General features: G+C 41.7%; 1 protein-coding gene across 1 annotated transcript in view; it reads right to left on the reverse strand.

Annotated features, from left to right (window-relative positions):
• The window catches only part of grid2 (glutamate receptor, ionotropic, delta 2), a 423119-nt gene that overhangs the window by 38784 nt on the left and 371614 nt on the right, over positions 1–12721 (reverse strand). The window lies entirely within an intron of this gene.

A 12721-nucleotide genomic window follows, 5' to 3' on the forward strand; every position in this document is an offset into this window, starting at 1 on the left:
GCTAAAGCTCAAGTACACCACACTGAAGCAGCATCTTTCTTTATATCCTATCTCAGCACAGCGCTCTGACCCATACAAAGAAATATGATGTTTCCTGTTTGCGTTCACTTCGTAATATGCTGCCCACTCTCCGGAAGCTAGTTTGACTGCCACCAACGCTGCTCTTCACTTCTTTGTGTGACTTACGGGGGTGTGAATGTGACCTGGGACGAAGTGTCTTGGATCTCTGACTGTAGATAATTTTGCTTGTTGAGCTCCCCTTGAAGTGCTTGCTTCCACAGTAACGAGATCATACACGATAACGCAAACTGTTATTCATATACCTAGAAACATGTAAGAAATGTACTTGTACATTCTTTTCTCTAAGTGTAAAAAAGGAAGCAGTGGCAAGTAAGTTTGTGCTCGTAAGTTTGAGGCAGCATCTTGTTACACAAGGAGTGCAGCTCCTTAAGGGAAAGTTCAGTGTGTAATTTGGGTATGTAGCAAGTGGGTGAGAAAGAGAGAGAGAACGCATGTGGGTGTGTGAGATGGTGAAGCAGACGACTGGAGCATAGAATTAGAAGTTAGCTGTATGGCTGTGAACTAGCAGTGAGATGTATGTGTAGTTTCGGCTGTTTGTCAGTAAATAAATGCTACAACTCCTCAAATGCAGTCGCATTCCCTGGTCTGCAACACCGCTCCCATACGCTGTGAGTAGTGAAACTGTTCTCAACAGAATGATAATATCCAGTGTTATTCTCTTATCTACTCCATACTACCTTTTAACCCATGGGATTGACAGCACTATAAGTCACACACTGGTGCACAGTTCTGCTTGCCAAGGTGTTTAGGTACTACACACCACTATCAGCCACACAACAGGGCAGCCCAAAGGGAAGAGTTCATCTTAAAGTCATAAACATATCAAAAAGATCTCGGACAGGTGGACAATTCAGGATTTTGGGGACCTTCAAAACATAAATCATACAAGGCTATGGAAGTTCTGAAAATCTCTAAACAAACACACGCACGCACGCACGCACGCACGCACGCACGCACGCGCACACACACACACACACACACACACACACACACAGTGTCAGACAGACAGACAGACAGACAGACAGACAGACAGACAGAGAGAGAGACAGAGAGAGCACTCTACATCAAGGGAAACTGCACATGTGCTTTCAGGTTGAAATACAGAAATGAAAGTGGTCCACTGAGCTTTCCATCACACCCTCTCCCTGTGGTGCCAGTTCACTGAATAAGTTTGTTTTCTGAACTTTCTCTCCTATTTTCTCCCTGTGTGGAGTGAGCGATAGCAAAACAAAGAGACTCTCAGGTGTCACTCTCTCTCTCTCTACTCACCCAGCCCCAGCGCTGTATGATAAATCTATGTGAGGGTTTTTTCAAATATCTTCTTGCCACATGTTAGAGGCACAAGAGGCCGTGATCCTCGAAGTCAACCATAATGTTTGTTCGTCTGTCCATCCTTCAATCGATGAGCGTGTCCAATCCCATTGGGTGTGCCCCTTTGTTGCCATCCTTTCAATAATGCTCAGTGGACACACTAAATGTGTGAACCGTGCCACCTTGCTCCCCTCCATGTGGAGGATCAGCGACTGACTCCAAGGTCATTCCGGATTACTGCGCTGCTCACCCTGTCAAGGCCAATGACACCAGACACCCTACCTCATTCGGTAGCTTGTAGATCTCTGCACTCTTGCGCTCTGAAAATATCATGACCCCTGGCAAGAGTCAGGGGTCTTTTGCTTTGAGGCTTTTAACTTTTGCATTTAACTGCCACAGTCCAGCACATATTTGAAGTGATTGCACTTGACTTAATACCTTTCTCTTCATGTGGATCACGTCTCAAGGGACGTTAAATGTCACAATTATGCCCCCGCTTGTGAGGATGGGCACAAGAACAAAACATCCTCCACTTGGAGAAAATGCCCAGTCCTCATTTGGAGGGCACAGGACATCTTTGACAAAGATTATACATTTTCCTTGGGATGCAAAGTACTAACACTGATCCTGACTGGATCTCAAAGCAGCTAACTCTTCCAAAGCCAACAAGTTCCAACCTACTCTACTACTTGTCTCTACCTACTGAGAAATGCCCCAATACCTACCTGAAATGACCCATACCCAAATGGGGAGGCATACTGGACGTTCATTGTCAAAGTTACCTTAATAAACATGCAGGTCTACCAGCAGCATTGTTTTGGAAAAAAACAAGTTGAACTTCTAGTATTGGGCATAATGTTTAGACACTAACACCGCTTGATGAAAAGATTGTGAGTTGGTAATGTCCCCTTGGTCAAGAGTCTGCAGACTTGAGTCTCCTGCCAATTAAATGTCTTGGCTGCCGAAGCAGTTTAGAGAAAATAAAGGGCTGATTGAATGCAGACTGCAGTGTTGGACCCACCAGTGAGGAGCTGCCAGCCCTCCTAAATTAACTTCATTAGCATTGGTTTCAGTGGCGCCTTTTGGTGCCAAATGGTCTAAGTACAGTAGCAAAGGCCCTCCACACCGCCATGCGGTCAGTGCCCGGGGCGACACTGGCAAACACTGCTGAGAAATTCTGCAGTGTACACCAAAAGGCGTGATTTAGACTGAATCTCTTGAATACATTGGTATGGTAATATGAAAGTATTACAGTCAGGGAGATTTAATTGGAACCTTGGGAAAGGCAAGGAGAGAAAATGTTGACTGAGACACTCAGATGCTTTCCAGGAGCACATTTAGGTACTCTCCCACCAACAGTGACTGACGCTTCATGTACTCCTGAGGGTAATTAAATGTGGCGACTTTGTTATCAGCAGTCGCTTATTATCACAGGATGGATTTGAATTCCGGTAGAAAGTTCATCTGTAGGAGCTTAAAAATACTATTGAAGTGCATGAGCCTAGAACAGAAGATCTGACATCAGAGAGCACGGCATCACAATCAGTTAGCAAGCGGACTGACAAACTGTGCTAATATTTAACAGCAGCTCGGAGAGGTTCTGCAGCCGCACTCACACAACAATAATGAACAGCTGGTGTTTGCTAAAAAGAATCTGGATAACGCTGGTCCGAAGAATATCTCGAGACTTCGAAGCATCTGCTTTTGTAATTTGTACATAACATGTCTTTCACGGCCTGTTCGACCCAACAGTTATGTCGAAGGCTATTAAACATGCGCAAACGGTGAGACTGGAAATATTTTTCGGTGTCTTGACACTCTCAGTCACTACAAAAAGCCATCAGGAGGAAAGAGACGATCATAACATCAGATTATCCAGAATTCTTTTAGTTATGCTTACGGTTCACAGAAGCCTGGCCCCGCAGTTCAACTCAGACATGAGCTGAATGTTAACATCCTCTCTGCAAAGTGCACTTTCTGTCCTCACAGGCTGTGGGCTTTTTAGACTTGGAGATGCCCTTCATGCAGTTGGATGGGGTCTGCTTTGAGCCTGGGAATGAGTTTTGCCATTGGTGCTGTTGAACTGTTTTTTTATAGATACAGAACATTTCAATGTTCACCCGACCACCTGCCGTCCATGAGAGAGCGCCGTGTGGAAATGAGCTCTGCTGCAACTGGGCAAGTTCCTGTGTGTGTGTGTGTCACTGGAACTAAGTCTTTCTTCCAGGCAGATGTCATGACTCTGTGATGTATTACAGACTAGAAAAAAGCATGTGTGTTGTGTGTCTGTGTAAGTCTGTGTGTAGGTTTGAATCCTCTTCACGCTGAGATGTGACCTAGACACCAGAGGTTATTCCACAATCTAAACCTTGAGCTACTGCAACTGTCAATCTTCTCTCTCTTTTCTTTCTCTGAATGTAAATTCCAATCCAAACAATCCGTTCTTCAGCGTATAGACAGATAATTTATCAAAAACAAAGTGGATATTGTATGAATAGTTGTGATAAAATAACAGAAAAACCATCCTCTATACTTGAAGTGCAGAGGTGTTGACAATAAAAGCTACAAAAATTAAAAAGTGATTTTTCTGTTCCCTTTAGAGTCTGTGTTAATGGGCTTGTAAAAAAAAAGCTTTGTAGATGTGGTACATTGTGAGCAGGGCTTCAGCTCAATGCTCTCACTCAGCAAAAAGCCTGTTCTGTTAAGGCTCCGACAGATTTTTAATTTGTGCATAAACTGCATATCTTTGATTTCTTTGAGTGTTTCAATTAATATTCTTACCAATTTCATCATGCCCCCACAGATCTCTCACATCCTTTCAAATAAAGATACTTCTTTATGTGTTTTCTTTTTTGGAGGGAAGGTTTTAGAGAACAAAACTGAGATGATGATGGTGACGATTCCCATAACATATTGAGCTCATTGTTTTTGTCCTTAGGGACAGCAGGCTTGCTCTTGCTTTTCATGAAAAAGACGTTTGCAGTTATCTTAAGTATATAATTCATACCCTCTCTGATTGGACAGGTATTTCCTTCTATTGTCACCCCACTGGTGCACATATCTCATTTTTAGGGAATGCAAGTTTTAGGGAATTATTTTCCACTTGTTATGTGAAATATGTCTGCCAACCTTGATACATAATTAGCTCCCAACCATTTCCTGCGACACTGAATATTGCCATGTTTATGAGCTTCTTCGCAGGTCACAGACTGTTCTGAGGCCAACTGACTAGGTTTCATGTGTAAATGATGGGAAGCGTTGCGCAGTGGTAAATCTTTAAATAAGTGAGAATGGATTACAGATATCAGTATTGATTAGAGCTCCCAGTGGAACCAGGACTTCTCTCCCACACTTTCCTTTCCGCTGTGTTTTAAAGATACGTCTAACTTTGATTCCCCCCTGCGGCCTCTCTCCAAATCCTTCCTCCCTGTCTCCCTAGTTCTTCCCACTGTGATGCATGGCTGTCTGTGTTTTCCAAAAGTCCATTAGCCGCTGGCACCAGGCCGCCTACTCTCCCACAGACAGAGATAAAGATGAAGAAAATGGCTGCCCAGCAGGCCGCGTGGAAATACAGTAGAGAGAGAAAGAGAAAGATGGAGGAAGATGAAGGAGAGAGAGAGAGAGAGTAGCATGGATGTGAAAATACCTCAACAATGTCCAGAAACTCAAGAGCAAGAGGCAGAGAAGAGAATCAAGGAAGGTAAGGAAAGAGGGAGAAGTCGAAAACCAAAAAGCAGAGACAGAAACAAAAGGAAGAAAAGGTAAAAATATGTAAAAGGAGGATAGAAAAGAGGCAGGAGAGCCTAGAAAGAAAGTGTAGAGAGGAAGGTAAGGTATAAAAGTAGTGAAGGCAAAGGAAGACATTCCACAGAAGAGGACAGAGGTGGAATGAGAAATGGAATGGCTGAGGGTGTGGTGTGGATGAGAAAGAGGGGTCACTTGTAGCCAGATATCCCATCATCAAACCTATTTCTCATCCTTTCTTTTTTTCTTGTTTTTGAATCTCTCCATCCCCTCCTCCCCTCCCTAATTTATCTAGAAACCAGTAGTTGAATTTACTTCTTCCACCTTTAAAACAAAAAATACAGGGGTAGTTACAATGATTCACACTCAATATTTCTCTTTTATCTAGGAAATTAAGATGTTATCTAACAGTTGTAGCTTTAGGTCACAGAGCTGGCAAGACACAACGCTGACCAGGCAGAGGAAAAATGTCCATGAAAATTTACAGTTATTTGTATTGTCCAACAGGGGCCATCAGCCAACTGATTAATGTGGTTGTCTCACTTTAGCAACTTTGCTCTTTGTGTTTGTGACGGCCTAATTGCTTTTGTACCCATCCATATTTCTCTCAGCCAATCTCTGAGTGCATTTTAATCTCCTACGGGCCTTTAAATGTACCAATGCTATGGATGTCTTGGATCTTGCAGAGACTAAAAAAAAATAATCCAATGAAAAGGAAAATACTTTTATTCTTTTTCCAGGCCTATTAATTACGTGGCCCACAGCTGTTTGGTATTGAGGTCCTAATTAATGGTTGGAGTTGTCAAATTAAAATCGGTGTATTTTTTCAGGTGATCTGTGTGGCTTTAATTTTCTTTTGTCTGCTCGCTAAGTATTTGCCTGTTTGTCTGATTATTTTTCCACAGCACAACATGTTAATCTATCGTCGTCTCGGGTCATTACGGTGATCTGTCTCATTAAAGGTGAAGAGGATATCGTTAAGGCCACAGAGCTCATTACTGGAGGTGTTTTATTAAGAAAGTAATCAGAGTCGGACTAATGCTTTGAAATCCTACAGAATGCACAATGAGAAGAACGACACAGGAAGAATAACCCTCTGATCAGTCATCACTTCTGAGCAGCAAAAATAAAACAGATCCAAATCACACACTCTATTGTAGATGACACATTTTAGGAATATTCTCAGTTTTTTTAAGCACATCATTACATTAGGAAAAAGTCTAAACCAAGACATAGTGTTTGGTGAAATAAATTCCTTCAGAGCTTTTTTGAGTTACCCAGAATCCCCCCTATGTATGTCCATTTTGGAGATTATGCCGGACATTGTTTGTTTACACTAAACCAAACAGGACCAGCTTACTGCTGCCCCAGCGTGTGAAACGTTTCAGAATCACAGGCGTGACTTAATGCCGGAACATCAACGTGCCCCCTGATCCATGTTTGTTTGCTAAATAAACACATCAAATGGATCCAAAACATAATAAACAAATCAATGTAACTCCGTAAATTATTTGAACTACTAAAATGTTTTTGCCCGCCACTCTCTGGCGCCACCGTGCGTTATCAACAATTATGGCACCGCACACAACAAAACATAATGATCTAACGCTGCAAAAAGGAAAAAGGCTCTAGCTATTGTTTTCATTTTGGATGTATTTTAACAGGATTATGCAAACAACAATCAATCAAAAAGTTTTCAGAGGCTTAAAACTATTTAACTATGTTAAAATATGAGACCAACGAGTTCAAATTTCATTGTGAAGGACCCAAAACTTTGGTTTGGCTCAGACTGTTATTTGAAAACTTATATTCAGGATGTGTTATGGATATATATTATATATATATATATATAAGAATTATCTCTGGATTCATGCACTAGTTATGCTCACATCTCTTCATATTATTGTTCTATTTCATGTGTTCCATTGTTTTCTTTCTCCGGAGCCACAGATGTGTTTTTTTAAGGACAACAATAGCAGCACCCTGTGCCTCCCAGTCTTATTTGCTCTCGGTGAGACTTTACAGGTGAATGATAAGGAACTATTCTGCTGAGAATCATGGAATTGATTCAAAAATTTGAGAATTGCACTAGTCTATGCAATCAAACACAAAGAACCACGGGTCTGACCATTCATTACAATATTAGAGTTCACACTGACACAGATAAATACTATGCATGCGTTGAGGAAGCAAATTAAATGCCGTCTTCATTAGTTGAACTGAACAGATTTTTCCTGTTAACTGCTGCAACCATTTCAGATGCAAGAGGTACATCACCAGAAAAAGATAATGGGAGAAACACAAATGTTCAAATGAAGAGAGGACAGGAGATATTAAAAGAACTTCTCATGGGATCAGATAGACAGAAAGAGAAACATAAAAAGGCAATCAGGCCTTAATATTACATGAGGGAAGATAAGAAAATATACATGAACAGGAATAGATAATAGAATCATCTCTGTCTTTCCTTCCTTAATTTCCTTCTGTTATGAAAGTAAACATTTATTATCTCCAACTTTCTTCCTCCTTCGCTCCGCATCTGTTACCTTAACTCTTGGCTGATTTGTCAAGTCGTTTTAATCAGCCGCCATATTTGGCAAGCCACGCTTTTTTATTTTTTAATATGGCGCCGATCCCTCCCCATTTCCAACTTTGGTTACAATCTGTGCCATCTCCTTACTTTTGCACAAAGCATAAATTCTCCCCCATTTCTCCTTTTAGCTGCTCGCCCTGAATCTAAATCAAAACACAGAAACACTGTCATCACACAGGCAGAGAACTGTAACAGCGGGAATATATGTTTGCTGTTTGGGCTTGTTGAGTTGAATCCTAATGAGTTATCAGGCTGCGGAAAAAAAGCTTCCTCTTTCTACTGTCAGGGTGATTTTCACGACAAGTAAACAGAAAATAAGAGAACCCAGCCGCCAAAAAGACACTTTCTGGTCTTAGCAGAGGCTGCGTTATTACAGAGGATATTGCAGACGTCACACTCACACCCAGAGACAAACATATATCAAGGCAGCCCATGCTCTGTGGAGATTTCCTTCAATAATAATCAATAAAATACACGTCAATCACATAAATGTGACGTTAATTAAAAAAAAAAATCAAATGAAACAGGTCTTTCTTGTTCCTGCAGCATGTTCCTGCACTGGCTCCGAGACAAAATAACACAAGCAGCACTGCAAAACTCCATCAGCAGGAAAGGCACGCGAAGAAAAAACGGAACGAAGGAAGGAAATTGAAGAGAAGAAGAGGAAGCACAGGAAGGATATTGTACATTACTGGGCATGTTGTAAGAGGCACGAGACATACAGCTGCGGGCAACCTTGAAACCTGAGCGAGAGAGAGAGATGGAGAGAGAGAGCGAGAGAGAAAGAGAGAGAGCATTCAAACACTGAGATCTGTCACCTGAACACAGCTGGGCCACCTAGCTCGGTAACCTTGGTAACTCCCTGACCAATGGCTTGTTGGCAGGAGGTCCTTCAAGACTTGTGACACACACTCACACACACACACACACACACACACACACACACACACACACACACACACACACACACACACACACACACACACACACACACACACACACACACACACACACACACACACACACACACAGGGGCGAGGTTCATTGATATGCTCTGTTTAAACATCATCATTCCCCATCTGGCTCGCCTCACATCACTTTACAACCTAATGAAGAGAGAAGAAAAACTTGAAGATGGCTACAAAGTGTTTGAATATTAATACGTTGTTTTTTAAAAGATAGATGGGGGAGGTGTACGAAGAAAGGAAGAAAACAAGAATATTCATATATATATATTTGAATGCGACATTTATAGAGAATTGCAAGTTGCTGACCCTGTTGTCTTAGCTAACAGCTGTTGCCCAGGTTACCTGAGCGGTCACGTGAGTATGGGGGGGGGGGGATTAAAAACTGATACGGAGCTAAAACACTTTCTATGGACAGAAATCTTAGTAGTTTTAAAATACTTAAATGCAGTTCTTAAAATGTTTTAGTACTGATGTAGCCAGAGCTACTCACCAGTCTCCCCTTCTGTTCCTCCCAAAGTCTACTCTCTTTCTGTTGTATTTACCTCCTCACGATCACTCCATCCACACCAGCATCATGATTTACACCAACCACCAACCATATTTCTCTTTCCTCTTTTCTCCTGCTCATCTACCCCCTTCCTTCAGCCCCTCTCTGTCTGGCTTTTTAACTCCTCTCTGTAATGTCTGATTGGGTGTTTGTTTGTATTTAATATCTTTTAGTTCCAGTGATTAATGTTCCTAAGCGTCCATCAACACAAGAGGAAAATAAGTAATTTATGTATTCGTAAAACACTGTGTTAAAATCCACCTCTCTCCCTCCCTGCTCTTGTTTCCTTCAATCTCTTTGGTGGCATATATATCTTCCAGATTTTCATTTCCTCCATTCTCTGTTCATACATTCTGACTCCATCTGAGTCCCAGTCTGCCCATTCTTTCTCTAATTTACATCCATCCCTCCGCATTCTTACTCTTCTCTCAACATCTAGTTATTTTTCAGCCCCTCTCTCCTCCCTTATCACTCTCTTATCACCTTCCTAAATCTCCCAATGTCCCCCTTTCTACTCCCTTAGCACCCATTCCCCATTCATATCCTCTTCTCCTCCCTCCGTCTCTCCTCTGCTTTGTCTCAATTGTCCTCCAGAGTGTTATGATGGCTTCACCCAGGGCTGAAAGATCCAAACAGGTCTTGCTTGATTTACCATCAGATCTATCTGGTGCAGGAATCAGCGTAATCTTTATTATCATCATTGCGGCCATTACGGTAAATTGGTAAAAGCTTAAAGGCTTATATTATACCACTCCTTACTTCCCGTCTCAAGATATATTTGGCAGAGGTTAAGAAATGATGGTAGCTTTTATCATAATTTCTGGAATCATTATGCTAAATAGTGATGGGGAATCATTAAGTGATGGAAGACGGGCTTGTTACAGATTGGAGTCAATCATATACAGGACAGGTGTATAAATTCTGCATCATCAGTGAAATTATATAACATGTTAAACAGGCATGTGCAGGGAGGAGTATCTGTGAAACCTTATCAACAATGGGCATAAAAATACCATCGATGTGCCAGAGGTGTTCGGATATCAAAACATCTCAACATTTTGGGCAGTGGCACAAGCACACGGCTTAAGGGGTATTGAAATTGAATATAAGTGATAATACAACGTGAATAAACCCTTGGTGCCTCTGTTGATTGGTGCAACCTTATCAGCTGAATGTGTCGGATCCATTTCCCCATGGTAATATGTCACAACACATTTGAAATTCAAATTCAAGAAATTTGTTTTTCTTTCACAAATGGAAGCAAAAGTGCTTTGGCTTCAGTGAATGTCCTCCATACGGTATAATCCAAATATGTACATATGTATGAGCCATTTAACTTCACACTCTGGCAGACAGCATCCTGCACTCCTTTCCTCTGCCTGTTCGTCAGCCCTGATTGGCTGTTAGATACATGCATGAGTGCAACTCAGAATTATCCATATTTTCCCAAAAGCTTAATTTTCCTATTCAAAGCTGTTCAACTCAGGGTTATGTTGGAAGGACAGTGAATCCACTGCTGCCATATTGACTCAGTGTTATGTATCTTTGTTGAGGAAAGGGACTTCTACCTTTGATCTCAGTTAACGATGCAGCAAAGGCTTCGATGCAGTTTTTCCTTTTTAAGAAGCGGCCGTCGATATGAGGCTTGGGAGTAATGACAATATATATTGTGCAAGGACACGTGGGAAAAAGACGCATTTTCTAAATTGGAACCTTCCCATAATGCAATAGAAATTCCCAGTGACTGAAAATCCCTCAAACTGGCAATCCACTCAACTCTCAAATCACTCAGCAGTCATCAGAGACACAGAGAGTAGCTGTCATACATTCACACAGGGACACTTACATGTATGGGATTATGTTTGTGTGTGTGTGTTTGTGTGCATGTACTTGTACAGATATCTTTGTGAGGACCAGTTGAGAACCTACAAAGTGAGGACATTTTGGAAAGTGAGGACATTTCTGCAGGTCCTGACATTCTGACCCACTTTTAATGGACTGTTTCAGGGTTAAGACTTGGTTTTAGGGTTAATCTAGTCTGGCACTAACTGAAAATTGCTGTGACTACAAGAATATTCTACAAGACGGCTGATTTAAACACATTGAGCCATGGACACATTACTGGTTTGAGTAATGCACAAGAATAAAATAGAAAATGACGTTGATGCTGCAGAGCAGAATAATAATAACAGTTTAATATTGTTAGCAGAGGTAAAATCCATATTCCTCAGTCTTTGTGATGCCTCATGACGTTGATACATTATGTCATTAATTTACCAGTATCAGTCTAGGGAAGCAAAGGTCAGGTAATTAAGAAGCCAACAGCGTTATCAATTAATATTAGTAATCATTTTTCCAAGTAAGTACAACAGTCGGATGGTGAGTGGTTGGGAGCCTCCTCTGCTAACAGGCCTGCCCAGCGTCACACACAAACACACAAAGGACTGTGAGTTGGAAGAAAAATATCGCATCTCTCTGGAGACCACGCAGGAATAAATGGAGAACACTGCAGTTGAGCAGCGCATTGCCTTAAACTAAGGTGCCATTATGTCAAATAGTGACATACAGCACGCTTGTCTTTGATATTGTATGTGACACCAAGTTAATGAGAAACCAAGTGTGAGGTGCAGCGACTCTTATTCCATTGAGTGCCTTGATCATTGAGTGAAATGGGAGAGAAACATATTTTACCGGGTGACAGGCCTCACCCCTGCAGAGCTTGCATGGCTTTGTGTGTACTGGTTGTGGACATGCTAATAAGAGTTGAGTGTGTGTATGAGTTTGTCGACATGTACAGGCATCTGTGTGTATGTGTGTGTGCTTCTGTGTGTGTTTCTGTGTGTGTGCGTGCATGTATGTGCTTGTGTGACTGATACCAAACACAGCTCAGATGCTGACCTATTCTGACATAATATGATTCTGCTGCAGGGGATCAAACCTGAATGGGAGAAAATCCATAGTGCACAGGATACAATGGTGACAGACAGCTAGTAAGAAGTTTATTGCGAAGAGAAAAGGCCTGAAAGAGAGAGAGAGAGAAAGGAAGAGAGAGAGAAAAGTAGTGAGAGAAGAGAAGGGAGAGAAAGCATGGCATGATGAAGAGGGGGAAATAAATCAAGTTCCTATAACCTCACAGGAATCAAATATATGAAAGGGGCAGGATTGAAGAAGACAAACACATCCAAATAAATCAAATGCCAGAGCTAGAGAACAAAAGACGTCTGAATGGGACTCACAGGGTCTGTTAATAACATCACAGCCTTCCATATCGCCCCCGAGCTTTAAAAATGCTATTCCACCCTGTTGAGCGGCTTCCACATATTTTTGTCAGCTTGAGAAAAAGTAATAACAGGTTCAAAGTCTCCATCTTGGACGGGAACCTTTTAGCCGATCGTTCGCCGTCAGGTGTTTCACGCTGACCTCAAACTTAGTTCATATAGCTCCTTTTAGTAGACCGTGTGAAGAGGCAGCAGAGAA

The sequence above is a fragment of the Pleuronectes platessa genome, chromosome 4 (assembly GCF_947347685.1).
Source record: "Pleuronectes platessa chromosome 4, fPlePla1.1, whole genome shotgun sequence".
Classification (NCBI taxonomy): Eukaryota; Metazoa; Chordata; class Actinopteri; order Pleuronectiformes; family Pleuronectidae; genus Pleuronectes; species Pleuronectes platessa.